The sequence below is a fragment of the Antechinus flavipes genome, chromosome 4 (assembly GCF_016432865.1).
Source record: "Antechinus flavipes isolate AdamAnt ecotype Samford, QLD, Australia chromosome 4, AdamAnt_v2, whole genome shotgun sequence".
NCBI classification, from domain to species: Eukaryota; Metazoa; Chordata; class Mammalia; order Dasyuromorphia; family Dasyuridae; genus Antechinus; species Antechinus flavipes.
In genome coordinates, this window is record NC_067401.1 from 191,045,838 (window position 1) to 191,048,516 (window position 2,679).

Consider the following 2,679-nt stretch of genomic DNA (forward strand, 5'->3'; position numbering starts at 1 on the left):
GGGAAAAAATGAAACATAAGTGATTGCAAGGGATAATGTCGTGTAAAAATTATCCTGGCATGGATTCTGTCAATACAAAGTTATTACTAAATAAAATAAAATTTAAAAATAAAATAAAATAAAAAAAAAATTGCTATGAAAATCAAAAAAAAAAAAAAAAATCTTCCTGCTCATCATTTCTTATATAACAATAGTGTTCTATTATATTCATATACCACTTGTTCAGCCATTCCTCAATTGATGGATATTCTCTCAATTTCTAATTCCTTGCCCCCACAAAAAGAGCTATGTATACCTTTTGAACCAATTAAACCATTAATAGGGCTATAATCAAAAAGATCAAAGAAAGAGGAAAAATAATCATAATTTAAAAAAAATTATTGTTGTTGTTCAGATGTTTTTCAGTTATATCCAACTCTTTGTGACCTCATTTGGGGTTTTGTTGGCAAAAATACTGAAATGGTTTGCCACTTCCTTTTCCAGGTCATTTTACGGATGAGGAAACAGAGGCAAAAGGGGTTGAATTGACCAGGTCACACACTTTGAAAGAAGACAGATTTGAATTTAGGAAAATTAGTCTTATTGCTTCAGGCCCAACATTCTATCTACTGCACCACCTAGCAGTCTAAAATATTTGTAGCAGCTTCTTTTGGTATAGCAAATGACTTGAAACTTAGGGGTGGTAAGCTCCCCATCAATTAGTAAATGGCTGAACAAATTATGTTGTATGAATATAATGGAAAACTAATGTGCTATTGTTGTTATTTGTCCTTCATTCTTGAAAAAAGCCATGACATTAAGGAGATAATGCCATGACATGTAAGTGGACTGGATCTAAGTGAGGGTAGATTGTACAAAGTTACAGCCTCGCTCATACTATAAAAAATGATTAAAAAGATAATTTCAGAGAAACTGATGAAGACTTGATATGAACCAATGCAGACTGAAGTGAGTCAAAGCAGAACAATTTATGATATAACAACATTGTACAGAGAAACATCTTTGAAAGAGTTAACAGTTCTGTTCAATGCAATGATCTACCAACCATGATTCCAAAAGATTGATGCATAACAAAATATCTATCTACCGACAGAAAGTGGTGGATTAAAGGTACAGAATGCGACACATATTTCTGAACACAGACAATATGAGAATCTGTTTTGTTTGACTATGCATATTTATTGTAAGAATTTTGGTTTTTGTATAACCTGTAACAGATTGTTTGCTGTCCCAAGGAAGAGACAAGGAAGGAGAAAAAATTTGGAACTTAAAATTTTATAAATGTGAATGTTGAAAAATTTTTACATGTAATTTGAAAAAAAATACTATTAAATGGGGGAGAAAGAATTTTGTTTTTTGATGGGAGTGAGGAGATGGAAGGGAAGGGAAAAAATACTGCTAAATTGTAAAAATAATAATAATAATAATTTTTTAAACCCTCCAGCAAGGGGTGGAGCCAAGATGGCAGAGATGACACACATTTCTCTCTGACCTTCTTTACAACCCTCACAATAATTATGAAATCCAGCCTCTAAATTAGTTCTGAACCAGCAGAACTCACAAATATTGGGGGTGCAACAAATTATCAGCAAAAGATAATTTCAAAGATCACCAGAAAAAGTTTATTTCAATTGAAAAAGGGAGAGAGGCAGCCTAACACAAACAGCTGATCGCAAACACCAGCCCAGACAGTGCAGAGTCCCGGAATATTGCTGACTCCGCTGAGTGGTGCAGACTTCCCGTGGCAGAGAATCTATGGAGAGGAATCGACAGGAATCTACAGCAGTGCTGGCTACTCTGCCTTGGATGCAAGCCAGCCAGAGAAGTTATAAAACATCCAATACAAACACAAAAGATCAATAGTGAATCCCAAAATGCCAGAATCTCATGGACCTGCCCAGGCCCATCCAGCACTAGAAGTGAATCAGCACTGACCCAGCGCAGCTGTCACCACTTGGAAAACCTCCCCTGCCTTAAAGGCAGACCTTAACTTTAAAAAAAAAAAATTTAGTAAAAAAGTAAAGAGAATTCTAATGATTGACAGCTTTTATGACAAAAGAGAAGAACAGATTTCAAACCCTGAGGAGACTAAAGGCAGATTATCTCCAGATGAAGCCTCAAAAGGCGATATAAACTGGTCCTCATCACACAAGGCTATAAGAAATTAAAAAGAATCTTAAAAGAGAGCTAGAAGAAAATGGGGAAAGGAAATGAAAAATTTGCAAGAAGGTCTGGAAAGGGCAACACAGAAACTATCTAAAGAAAATTCACTACAAAATAGATTTAGTGAAATGGAAGAAGCATATAACTCATTAAAAGATAAATATGATAAAGTGGAAAAAGAAAGCAATTCCCTGAAAAATAGAATTTGTGGAATGGAAAAAGAAAATAACTCCTTAAAAAACAGAATTTTTGAAATGGAAAAAAAATTCCATAGAACAAAACAACTCATTTAAAAATTCAATTGGACAAATACAAAAAGAAGTTTAAAAAAAAAAATGAAGAAAATAACTCACTAAAATTCATAATTGAACAGATGGAAATTGTAGCTCCTCTCACTCAGAGGCTACAGTTACCAGTCATGCCCAATTTCTAGACCTTCAGAAAATCCCTGGCCACTATCTTGCACAGTGGTTCTTTACCAATCTTACTTCAACCAGAGGTCTTCAGAGATCTCTG